Source organism: Heteronotia binoei, chromosome 6, assembly GCF_032191835.1.
Source record: "Heteronotia binoei isolate CCM8104 ecotype False Entrance Well chromosome 6, APGP_CSIRO_Hbin_v1, whole genome shotgun sequence".
Lineage (NCBI taxonomy): Eukaryota > Metazoa > Chordata > Lepidosauria > Squamata > Gekkonidae > Heteronotia > Heteronotia binoei.
In genome coordinates this window covers 100,870,828-100,883,423 of record NC_083228.1, presented here as the reverse complement: position 1 = coordinate 100,883,423, position 12,596 = coordinate 100,870,828, and the positions used below count along the sequence as shown (strand labels likewise).

The 12,596-nt window shown below is 39.8% G+C and overlaps 1 protein-coding gene across 1 annotated transcript in view; it reads left to right on the top strand.

Annotated features, from left to right (window-relative positions):
- IRS1 (insulin receptor substrate 1) overlaps window positions 1-11,519 on the top strand; it is a 92,513-nt gene extending 80,994 nt beyond the window's left edge. Inside the window, exon 2 of the mRNA XM_060242220.1 lies at window positions 10,463-11,519. The gene's annotated coding sequence lies outside the window, so the exon portion shown is untranslated. The remainder of the gene's footprint in view (window positions 1-10,462) is intronic.
- The last annotated feature ends 1,077 nt before the right edge of the window (window positions 11,520-12,596 follow it).

Here is a 12,596-nt window from a genome sequence, read left to right as displayed (position 1 = left end):
TTTGACCTGCATAACAACCATGTGAGGTAGATTAGGCTGAAAGTATGTGGGTGGTCCAAAATCACCCAGTCAGCTTCCATAGTAGGAATCAAGATCTGGCGGACCCTGCTCTAAAGCACTGGCTGTCACATCACAGTGACTGTCAGAGGGGGGCTGCTGCTGAACAGGAGCAAGCAGTTAGGCCTAGTTAAGTCATGCTAGTCAGAGAGCATGAAGTCACCCAGAGGGTGCTGCCAGGCCTAGGTGGAGGCTGAAGATCTCCAGACAACAAATCTCTCTCCTCATCCTGGAGAAAATAACTGCTTTGGAGGGTGGATTCCCAACTGGAACCTCTCCCTTCCTCAAAGTGTGGCTTCTGTAGACTCCACCACAAAATCTCCAGGAATTTCCCTAGTCAGGAGTTCTCCCTTAAAGGCCAAAATAGGCCTTGAAAGGGCCTCCCCCCTGCCTTTTGCTGACAAGTTGGTTGACTTGCAACAGGCACTGATGAGAAAGCAAAGGCAGCTTCTCCAATCTTGAATACAGGTTTCTGTATCTAGAATAAAGCATTGTTCTGCTGGGAAGGGATGTCAGTTTTTTGTTGTCTCTCTGGCTGCTTGGTTCCCCAGAGGAGGAATGGGAGAAGCTCTCAGCCAGTTGTAGGAAGGCTTTTTGTGGCTGTTTCCCTCCTGCTGCCCTGCCCCCCATCAGCCAATCTAGGGAAGGCTTTTTTTCTCTCCTCTGCAAAGTAGTGCCTCAGTCCTCAGCCAGTGGAACACAACAGACCTTGAGTGGCAGTTGATGGGCCAGCGGTTGATGCACATCCCTCAGCCAGTGGGAGACCTGCATGTAGCCATCCCACAGTGTTTTTATTATAGAGAGGATATACAGAAATCACTTCCCCTAGAGGAAATGGCAGCTTTGGAAGGTGGGTTTATGACATTAAATCACTCCTAAGTTCCTTTCTTTCCTCAAACTCTATCCTCTCCAGGCTCCACCTCCAAATATCCAGGAATATCCCAAACTGGAATTGGCAACCCTATGCTTCGGTCATGTCGACTCTCCTTTATCTTGTAATTTAGAAGGTGAGGGCAAGATAAGTTCTGAAGTACACAGTAACTGAAGTAAATGTACATTAGCAGCTAGTTTAGCTCTTGCAGTGTGAGCTGATTCAGTAATTCACTGCTGCTTTTGAGGCTAATCCCATTGAAGTCCAAAATTTCCTGATAGCTAAATCAAAGGGACTGTGTGCTTGCATGGGAGAGCTCTTGTTTAAGAAAGAAACTTGTCCGGCCTCAGCATGTTTGGTCTGCCTGTCTCCTCCTCTTTGACTCTCTTACCCCAAGCCTTCTTGCAACTGCCTTGTTCTGAGTACTGATGCCAGTGGTCTTAATGTTAATCAGCACTCCCCATAAGAAGGGTATAGACCTGTATTGCAGTGCTGGCTCCCATCCTACTATTTCATGGCTTTGCTGTTCCTTAAAGCTCTATGTTGTATCAATTGCATTCCTTCCGTCCTCTCACTTTACAAATATTATCTCCCATATCCGGAATATTTTCTTATCATCTACAAGATTGGAAATCCTTTTGCTTAATTATCGGTTGTATATGACTGTCTTTTAATATTTAGATAGCTGCAGAGTTTCTTTCTGTATATGAAAAACAATTTAGCTGCCAAGAAGCTTGGAGAAGACTGATAAAGGAAGGGCTTTGAAAATTAGATACCTGTTTGCTTAGTTCTGTTCCTTTAAAAAAAGGTACAGGAGTGGTAAAGCTGCAGTACTGCAGTCCTAAGCTCTGCTCATGACCTGAGTTCGATCCCGGTGAAAGCTGGGTTCGGGTAGCTGGCTCAAGGTTGACTCAGCCTTGCTGGGGGGAAAGTGTAGATTACTGGGGAAGACAATGGCAAACCACCCCGTAAAAAGTCTGCCGTAAAAACGTTGGTCGTTTTCGCACTCACCTCCCGCCGGCGCGACCCCCCTCTTCACCGCGCAGGATCTGCGCGGATTTCGCACTAAATGCCGCGGAGCAGCCTTTTGCGCCGGAAACTCCCGTCGCAAAAGCCGCGCAAACGGAAACTGCTTTTTGGCGGTTTACGTTTGAGCGACTTTTGCGCCGGGAGTTTCCGGCGCAAAAGGCTGCTCCGCGGCATTTAGTGCGAAATCCGCGCAGATCCTGCGCGGTGAAGAGGGGGGTTGCGTCGGCTGGAGGTGAGTGTGAAAATGACTGTTGTGAAAGCAACGTCACCCCAGAGTCAGAAACGACTGGTGCTTGCACAGGGGACTACCTTTACCTCTATTCAGCTATATAGTTAGGGAATACACTTTTTAGTTGTAAACTGGGAAAGTAAATGGATGTCTCACAAATATATGCTTTTATTAGAAAACCTGAGCATAAAATCTTGAGTGATAATTAAAATTTAATTGCAGAAAAAATATTTCTTCTGTGTATTTTTAAAATTCTCAATCCTTCCAGCATTTGGGCCACCACTTCTTGCCCTATGTAGATGTGCCCTTAGCCTAGCTCTCGGGGTTATTGAGTTAGCCTGCCCTCTTTCTGTACCTTTCAGAGCTGACCAGTGGTCACCCTCCCCCCAAAAAGGGGGAGAGCTTATGGGGACTGAGGACTGAGTTTCCCTTGCTTCATTTTCCCCTTCCAAAATTCCACGCAGCATGAAACAGTTCCCCCAGTTCAGATAAATATTTAATTTATTTATAAGCCATCTTTCTACCCAAGTAAGTTAACACATAAAACAGTTTATTATAATAAAGCCATGCTAAAATACTGCTTAAAAATCTGAACAGTGTCTTGGCTACTTTAGGCTGGGTTGAAGGCCTTCCAGAAAGGTCTGCTCTAAAGACCGGTAGGGATGATGCCAGTGACACCTCATAGGAGAGAAAATTCTGTAGTCTGAGGATGGTGGCTGAAAATTCCCTCCTATAGGTCCCTGTCAAACTAACCTCAGGAATGACTTAAGATATTCTCTATGTTAAACCCTGGCAGAGTGGCCTTGCAATGCCTCCTAAAAATTTCTAGGGGTAGCATCTCCTTCCTCCTCACAGAGTAGGAGTTACAATGGAAAAGGCTGTAGTTGATGCCAGACAAAGCTGCCTTTAGCTTGCAGGGACAACTAGCAAGTGGAAACTTGCGTTCTGCAACTGGTACACAGGATCATATGGGAAGAGAGCAGGTTTTTTGAAGATAGGAGGATGGGGGTTGAAGGCACTTCCCGAAGGCTTTGAGGACAATGAATCCTAGATCAGTCACTGGCAGCACAGGGGCTACCTGGATCCTGCCCTGCTTCAGCGGGGAGGGCGGGGTGTAAATAAATATAAATAAATTTTATGGTTTATGGTGTAGCCACTGCACTGCTCTGGAAATGAGAACAGGGACAGAGGAAAAAAGAGAAATGAAGTTGTTGCTACTGAACTTTTGATCTGAAGTGCCTGTTTCCTATTTTTGTAAAATCTGATTGATTTCAGAGAAAATTTGTTGGTTTTTCTCTTTCCAATTTGATTGGAAGCTAAATTACTTGGAAACTTAAAATAAATGGCCTCAGGCTTTTTGGCTCTTTAAAGGCATGTACAAATGGGCTTTTTCATCAGCTGTTTGATTATGTGAGATATTAATGCAGTTTAATAGTAGCGTGAGCCATGGCATAGGTGCCTTATGTCATCTTGTTTAACAGCCTTGAAAAAGGAATGGAGTGCCAGCTGGATCATGCATTAGTGTTATCTGCATGTGTCTTGCAGCAGATGTTGAACAGAGACCACGTGTCAAAGGTACCTTGTAGTAAAAGACGTGTTTCTTTTTGTTCAAGTACATTTTTCTTGCATTACCAGCATCTTCCATAAAGTCAGCCTCAAAACCATATTATTGGGGAATCCAGCTTGAAGCCTGTGGTGAGTAGGAAATGGATTAAACACAGGTTTTCCCTCTTTTCAGGCTGCCAACAATGATGTCATTAATGTTAACGACCCTTACCACAGCTTGTTGAAGTCAGAAAACTTTTTTTTTAAAGAAGCTTGTCCTCTGAAAAGTTCTGTGCGTTGTTAAGGAAACAGTGATTTGTGTTGATAAGAAACAATGGAAGTATCCAAATACTGACTTAAAACTGTGAAAGGCACTCTCCTCTAAACATAGCCAACTTTGTATAATAGGGCAGAGCATTTTTTTAAAAAAATTGTAACTGGGTGTCCATTTCCAAGCTGTAATTTTGCACCTTTCACCTGATTAAAAAGCATTCTGGATGTACAAGGAAGCCTCTTTATTAGGACTGGGGAGTCCATCGTAATAAAGAAGAAAAAAGTAAAAGATGCATTTTAGAGAGTCATTTGTTACTATGCTTTGTTGTAAGCATATGTCTATCATTCTAAGTGACGTTTCCTCTTCTAATGTCACAGATGTTAAAAACTGTCTCAAGTTTGGGTGGATCCAAGAAAATTGTTTTGTGCTAAGAATGATCCTTCTCTATATATGCCCTGGCTCAGAGTTTTCAGGTAGCTCTGAGAAAGCTCAATTCCCTCTGAGCTGTAAAAAAGCTTCCATACATTTTCTAGACACTGTCTTCAGAATCTAAACCTTTCCATATGTATACACTAGGGCAAACTCACTACAGTTCAGTAGACAGGGCCAACTGTTTCGTATGCATGAACATGGAGCATATGGTTTAATAAAATCTACACTAATATATTTTTATATGCACGTACACAAAAATTTCACTCTGCAGTCTTTGTTAATGGGGAAGAGTTAATTTTTAAATGAGTGTTATTTCAAAGAACTTAATGTATCATCCTCTAACATGTCAAAAGTGTGTCAAAACCTGAAATTTGAAAAATAGGAAAGGAGGCTGGAATCTAAAAATAATCTTACTTTTACAGAGGAGAGGAAATTAATAATTAATGGTAGTGCTGTCTCTTAGGGCTCCTGAGCTTCATTAGAACCAAAGTTGAGAAGAAACTTGGACTCAATCTTGTATATGCTTACAAAGAAGAGAACACATACAGAGAGTGTACATACAGAGAGACTTTGTTCAGAAAATTTCAGTTTGGTTTTTACTCCTCATTCACTTCATGCTAATATCATATCAGATGTTTGTAAGGCATTGTAATATTGCTGTTTGAATGCTGTATTGTGCTTGTGAATTAGAAGTGCTGTTTAAATTGTAGGATACTGCTGTCTAGCAATTTTGACAAGCTCAAATTAAATGCTGCTAGAAACATTTTCTATATTTAGCATCCAGAAAAAGTCCACATCTGATCCCCCCCCCCTTTATTAAATAAACTGCTATTTTAAACTCGTAGAAAAAAGTGAAGGGAAATCACATCCTCTGCTGGTTCTAGAGTTGCCCTCTCTGGGGACCACCCCCAAAGTCTCCTGGTATTTTCCAGCACAGACCTGGAAACCCTACCTGGTCCTTGCTTCCTCCTGTTTATCTCCCCAATCATTCCCACTTCCCTTCCTTTCCCCCTCTTTCTCCCATTTTTTTCCCTCCCCAAAATTCTCATTTCTGCCTCTGCCACCTCCTCTTCCTTCTCCTGCCAACTCCTTTCTCGCCATTATTTCCCCCCTTTTGATTCATTCTGTTTTCTCAATTTATGCCACCAATTACTTGGGTTCTTACACTGAGATCTCAGTGAAGCATTATGAGGTCTTCCCCCCACACACACACACACCCTTCAAGTTGCAATGCCCGTGCAAGCCCAGTCAACAAGTTTTTGCAGCTCACCCCTAGCATTTACATATGTGTATAGAAACCTCCCCTCCCCCCAAGCTGTACATGGCCCCATGGTGAAGATTTTTTAAATCTGTACTCCTGAATCATGTTCAGAATTAGGTTTGTAGCTATCTATTTGACATCAAATGTCTGATAGCTTTATTTATTTAAAACAGAATACCAATTTTTCTCCTGAGCATTTCTATACCCAAGTTGAGCAGCAATATAAAACAATAAACATTAAAAAGACAGCTGCATATATTGTCTAAAATTTATACCACTTTGTGTCTAGATCCAAAGAATTGTGAGCAGAAAGAACACAATTTCACAGACACTACCACAGAAGTACATACAATGCTATAATAGATAGGTTTTTTCCCTAATAGGTGTGTGTGTGTGGGGGGGGAGTTACGGCTCTACTTTTACAAGAGACTGTGAAAGCTTTTGTGCAATCTCTAGCACAAGCAAGGTACATTTGTGAAGTTAGTTCTAGTTTCCTTGCACAACCCTCTAGTGTGAGGTGTAAATCATTTCTTCTGAGAAGAGAAGATGCTTTCCTCATGCAGAGGGGCACCATACTTATTTATTTACTTCATTTACCCTGCCTTTCTCCCCAATGGGACCTCTAGTGGCTTTCATTGTTCTACTCTCCTCCATTTTATCTCCACAACAACCTTGTGAAGTTGGTTAATCTGAAAGTCTGTGAGCCCAGTGTCATCCAGAAAGCTTTCATGGCAAAGCAGGGATTCAAACCTGGTTCTTCCATATTTAGTCTGATACTCTAACCACTGCACCACACTGGATAGATACTCCCGTAGGAACTTCCTAGTAGATCTGAAGTAAGAGTTCATAAGAAAGTTAAAAGTATGTGAGAGAAATTTAAAACTGATACACACTGGCTCTCAACCCATTGGATTCAACGAGCCTTGCCATGTCTATGTTGGAAAATACCTGGAGACTTTGGGGGTGGAGCAGGGAGAGACGGGAGTTCGGGGAAGGGGGGCTTAGCATAGTATAGTGCCATAGAGTCCACCCTTCAAAGCAGCCTGGAGGAGCTTATGCTAATACCTTGTTATATAGAATTATTGAATACTAGTGTACACTCACTGAAGGACATTGATACTTTGTTTGATATGATTACTGTTTTGATACTACCACTGATCAATCTTTTATTATATTTTGAGTGCGCGTAATTTGGGGTTACAATACCAAATTGATATATTCTTTGTATGCTTTGTATGTAGCCTTTTCCCCTATGTTTTCTGTTTTCCACCTGGAGGCTGGCAACCCTAGTTCCTAGATCCAACCCTAACTTTCACTAATATTTAATGGGTCTTGTCATATTGCTGATTTTTTTCTCTGAATGAACACTAACCATGGAATTGCCCCTGAGCATTCACTGTTTCTTGTTGTTCATGCTAGAGTCTGCAGGCATATCTAATCTGTGTACAAACTATTGAGAATGGTTTCTGTATCATTAGCAGAAAAAATGACTTCCTTATTAATGAGTAATTACACATACATAATGACAAGATCACATCAGTATGTTCCATTGCAAGGAGGTAGGGGAAGGATATTGTAGAAGAAGATATTGGATTTATATCTCTCCCTCCACTTCGAATTTTAGAGTCTCAGAGCGGCTCACAATCTCCTTCCTCCCTCACAACAGACACTCTGTGAGGTAGGTGGGGCTGAGAGGACTCTCACAGCAGCTGCCCTTTCAAGGACAACCTCTTCCAGTGCTATGGCTATCCCAAGGCCATTTCAGAAGGTGCAAGTGGAGGAGTGGGGAATCAAACCCGGTTCTCCCAGATAAGAGTTCGCACACTTAACCACTACACCAACTACCTCTCTACCAATAGAGATATTGCCACATTATGTTGAAGTTACTGTCTGCAGTGCAGGATAGTTCTGTCTTCTTACACAGTGTAGATTAGAATACTTTGTTCTTTGTCACCTGAGCCAATTTGTACTAGAAAACTCTGCATACATTGTATTATCTCATTCTGTACAAGTGATAGATTTATTTCTTCCAAGTCTGCACTTGTGAAATAATGACTGAGACCTGCAAGAAGTCCAACATTTAGTAGTACGTAGACAGCTTGTCATGTAATATAGACAAGGTTCAAGCCTTTATCCCATTTTCTTCCTTTGGAAAGTGAGTTATATCAGAAAATGTGGCAAGACCTTAATCCTGAGAACACTCAGGGGGGCAGAGTACATAGAAGTGACCAGTGCACTTATTGTTAACTGGTGTTTGTATACATATGAATTACAATCCGTACTTGCCGCCACCTCTAGATTTAGATTGCCATCTCAAATTACCAACATAAGGCTTTCTCCAGCCCTTAGCTAGCTCTGTCTCTTGGAATATCTGATCACTTAAAGACCTGATCTCTCTGTAATATTCAAATTCTATGTATTATTTCTAATGCTGTACTATTAAATAAACTAAAAGACAGGTATCCATAAAGGATATATTTATATCCCTCCCTCAACTGCATAATCTTATAATACCAGTCCAGAAAACTAGTGTAACAAATTATGATAAACGCAGTTGACCTAGGTTTCCTGTGCTAACCCTGGAATCAGGGCTGTGCTTAGTTTTTAAACTTTTTCCAAGAGCTGTATCCCGTCCATATTTATGGAGAAATCAAATCAGAGCTTGCTTTGTATGGATTTTCAAACACTTTTAGTTAACAGTCTAAATTTGAAAGAAATTTAAAGCTGATACAGATATCAATAACATTTAATAAAAAATTATCTGGAAGGGGGGGATTCCTAGAGAATCCTGAGATATGGCGGAGGGAAGTCTGGCTGCTGTCATACTATTTAAAGTATCTATTTAAGGTAGAGCAACAAGATTTGACATATGTAGCCAACTTGTATATTTTCCCCCTCCATTTCTTTGATTGTATATCCATCGCAGGTTAGAGCATGTGACCATTCTGCAAGGTACAGTTTGTTCCTGCACTAAGCTGTTCATTCAGCCCTTCTGGACGACAGCCAGATATGAAGACGAAAAGCAAACCATGTGCACCTCACCCCTTCCCAGATTAAATGAGGCAATTTCTTTCTTTGTCACTAGCCCTTTTAATAAAGTACGTGATACTGTCTAATTTTAGGCCCAGCTGCATATAGATATTCCAGTAGGAACTTTCCAGTAGATTTAAAGTAAGAGTTCATAAGAAAGTTAAAAGTATGTAAGAGAGCTGTGAGGGAATTCTCCAGGGAGTTTTCATAGCATACCACACATTTGCGAGGATAGGCTTCTCGTTCACGTGAAGGACCACACAAAATAAATTCTGTTTCTTGGGCAATTAACACACAAGCGCTCTCAGTCTTTCAGTATCCCTGTGGAAAGTCACAACTTTTTATTAAAGGGTGAATAATATATTACTTGACTAACTTCTAGGAGCAAGCAATCTGTAATATAAAAATATACACATGCCTTTTAAGTCTTTGGTGTAATATAAATTTGATTTAATTGAGAATTAAAGCATGTTAAAGACAAAACATTAAAAGCTGTTGGCATAATAAAAAAAGGGTATACTGTCAAAGGCATTTTAACATTGGATTTTTCACATCTTTTATCAGACAAATTTTTGGGGAATGTGGATATAAGTAATCAACCTTTAAATCATTGATCAAAATTGAAAGGCATTATCACTTTTTCTGCTTCCTAGTTTAGACAGAATGGTCCATCTTTTCATTTGTCATCCTAGTGCACCATTAGCTATGACGGCAGAATAATTTCTCTGGAATTGTTAACAGCCATAAAAGTCAGGATATGTCATTTCAGGTAGGGTGGCCATCCTGGTCTTCAGTGGAAGAGCAAGAGCCAAGTCCAGTAGCCCCTTGAAGACCTACAAGATTTCCAGGGTATAAAAGTCAAAGCTCCCTTTTTCAGATACAAGTAGGAGTGGAGGTATAATGACTGAGGGATTTTGACTCTCAAAAGCTTGTATCTTGGAAATTTTGTTGATCTTTTAAGATGCTACTGGACTCAAATCTTGCTGTTTAGGAAACATATTGACAGCATTTACTTTTGTGCATTGCAAAGTTAAGTCTCCTCTCCCTCCATTGCTTTAATATATGGACTATGTATTAAGATAGTGAGAAAGCTCTGAGAGATGACCTGATAATCAACCTTCTGTACTGAGTAATCACACAGCTTAGAAGAGTCAATTAGGACAGAACTGCATGTTGATTTCCCCCAGGAGGGTCTCTTTTACAAGATAAAGTGGCTGTGGGTGGTTTCAGATTGAGTTCAGATGGAGTAGAAGACCAAGAAAAGGGAGAGGTGGTTGAATCCTTTGCACCTCCTGCAAAGTACTTGTTTTTCTTGAGGAATAGCAGATAAAGAAACATTGGACAGAAAAGCTGCTAAAAGTGGTCTGTTTCTGGCTACGATGAAGAAAAATACAACAGCTCATATCCCCCTCCCCCCACCGAACAGAAGTCATCTTCCACTGCTTTGCCTGATAAAAGAGAGCCCTTTACATGTAGTTCTGCACCTAGACAATACCACCATTGTTGCAGTTGTGTGTGCCAGTAGGTTGCAAGAAGGTGTTGTGATTATTGTGGAAAGTAGTGTTAGTAGTGGTGCTGTTGAACATATTTCAGCAATTTGTATTTTGTTTGTTTGGTTTTCAATACAAAGTACGACCTTACTGTATATCTCTAGTTTGATTTTTTTTAAAAATAAATACAGAAATTATGTTTTTTGTTTGAAATATATTAATTTCTTTCTTTTTCTGTTCTCAGAACAACGACCTATATGACCTCAGAAAAATCCTTCTTTGAACTCATGGGTATCCAGACTCTGTTTTGTGTATCACAACTAGGACCTCGCATCTTCTTCCTCAATAGATGAGTATGATGCATCCAGTTCAACTTGTTTACTTTACACAAACCTCAGGACTTAGTTGACTGAACTGCACATTTTTCTTGTGTGTGCCAAGCAAAAGCACTGTGACACCTGGACAAGAAGTCTGCAATTTTTTCCTCCTCTACCATAAAGACTTAGCTGGCTACAAATGAACTCTTGTGCCCACCACTGTAATATGGTGAGAATGGGTATATTACTAGCACATTGACATAAGACATGAAATTTAATTTGCTGCTGAAAAACCTGTACGACAAATCATCAGTGTAAATTATTACATCCAAACTGTTAATGTTGGTTGAAGAGTATTAAATATTTAACATAGGGGTTTTTTTGATTTATACATGTACTTTTTTAATTAAAAATGTAACTTTTCCTACAGCACATCTTTTTTTGATGTGGAACTGAGGTATACTATATTCTGTTGTAAACAGAGTGGGGTTGGGGTGGGGGAAACTGCTTAAATCAAGATGATTAACAATAGAGTAGGGTACTGTTCTTTTAAAGATTATAATTCAGAATATAATATAATATGAATCAGTGGCCCATGGATCTGAATTGTACAGTCATATTTACTGATGTCATCATTTGTAAAATAACCCTGAGGTTTAGATGAGTTCTTTCAAACAGAAAAGAATCATATTTTTTACTCTACCTGTAAAACATTAGGATGTATTCACTGAAAGTCAAGTTTTTACTGTGCATGATATTTACAAGTGTGAATTCAAAACTGTTGGTTGCACAGGAACTTTAAAAACATCAGAAAAATAAATCAAAGTCTTCCATTGTATATATTGTAAGGAGAAGGAAAATTAAGCAAACAAAACGTGGGTAAACTTTTCAAATTAAAATATCCCTGGAATGAAATATGTGGGTGTTTGTAAATTCTGGAAATCTCTTTCTATACATAATAAACTAGATACTGTTTTATCATTATTGTCCCTATTAATTTTTTCAAAAAGTCATTTATGCTTTTGAAGTGTTCTCAATTATTTGGGCAGGTATCTTTTGAATCTGATACTGTTGCCAAGATGGGCTGTTAATCTGGTGCGTGCTGTTCCAGTTAACACACACAGGCAAGGCACTTGGTTGAATAGAAAAGACTTTATTCCAGGAATAAAGGGATATAGAAAGGCAAATTAACTTCACCCGTTCTGCTCCAACTTTTATACCCCTACACAAACAACTTTTTACACATGTGTAAGCTGCATTTGGTTACACATCCCATAGCTAAGTTCTACATGTCAACAAGCAAGCAGATAAACTTTTAATCTCTTGAGACATATTGCGGACTGTTTCTCTCACCCATATCCTCCTTGTTCTTTTGTGGTCAGCATTTCTCAGGCTTAGCAATACTTTATAATTAATATTTCAGATACAGTAGAACAATAGGAGTCACTTAGTAAAAAGGACACATTAACATGGTCAAATTTGATACATTCAGTTCAAGTTTTTGTAGAATCAAACAGAAGATGCTCCTTTCCCCCCATTACCTGACTCTAAGCCGTTCACAGTCATCAGTAACACTAATGGGACCTTACCATAACCTTTACAAGGATAGAATTACAGTAGTATCTGTACCTTCCCTTTATACCTTGGGAAAGAAAAAGACATGCTGGATTCCGCAGAATATTCCTCTTCTGTCCTGGTGAAATTTTGTTGTTCAGAATTATGGCCCAGAATGAATTGAATGCAACATGGTGTATTATTCATATTTTACCCACTTCTACAGTTGCTAACAAATAGCAACAGTTAAGTTGGTAAGTACTGCTACTTTAGAAGTGAAACTCTTAAGAAAATAATTGGAGTAGGTTTTAGCGGGATTCTAAGTTCAAAAAATCTGTTCTTCATCCATTTTCAAGGGAAGATTACTGGAGCCTTCTTAGTATCTATGAATGCCAGTAGTCCAAAATGGCAGTAGTCAGCAATAACCTAAAATTCAGTAAAATTCAGTAAGCATCTAGAAAACTCTAGATTACATGAAGCAAATGTAACTGTAATCCATGGCAAAAC